This window comes from Penaeus vannamei, chromosome 11 (genome assembly GCF_042767895.1).
Source record: "Penaeus vannamei isolate JL-2024 chromosome 11, ASM4276789v1, whole genome shotgun sequence".
NCBI lineage: Eukaryota > Metazoa > Arthropoda > Malacostraca > Decapoda > Penaeidae > Penaeus > Penaeus vannamei.
The window spans coordinates 10,501,468-10,502,033 of record NC_091559.1 but is presented as its reverse complement, the minus strand read 5'-3'; positions in this window follow the sequence as shown (position 1 = coordinate 10,502,033).

Here is a 566-nt window from a genome sequence, read left to right as displayed (position 1 = left end):
CTTCCCTCTCTTTTCTGCTACTTTTCTACTGCTCTTGCTTCCCCTTTCGCCTCACTTCCGATCCCTCTCTGTTTGTTTCTTGTCACCCTTTTCTTCTCTTTCATCTCTCTTATCTTACCTTTTGCTATTTTCCCTTTCTCTTCTCGTTAACCTTTTTTATTATCTCTTTCGCTCTTCCTCTTTATTAGGTCTACTTTTCCATATTTTCCCTAGTTCTCTCTTTTCCTCTTTTTATCTTTTCTTTTTTCCCTTCCCCACCCTCTCTCTCTCGCACTCTCATTCACTCTCTTTGGATAATTATGATTTTAACTTGCATTAGGATAAAAAATGTTCGGTGTTTCCTAGTCTACAGTCGGATTTTTTTTCTTTCTTTCTCTCCAGGCTGGGGATACTAAGCCTAAAATTCAAAATCTCATTAATGCTCTCTCTCATTAAGTGCTCTTTCTCTCTCTCTTTCTATCTATCCATCTATCTCAGGCATCTTATCAGAGGCTCCTTTAATACAATTTTATGGTTTTAATCTTTGATTCAGTACTACAATCACCTCTAAAGTAGTTAACATTCCG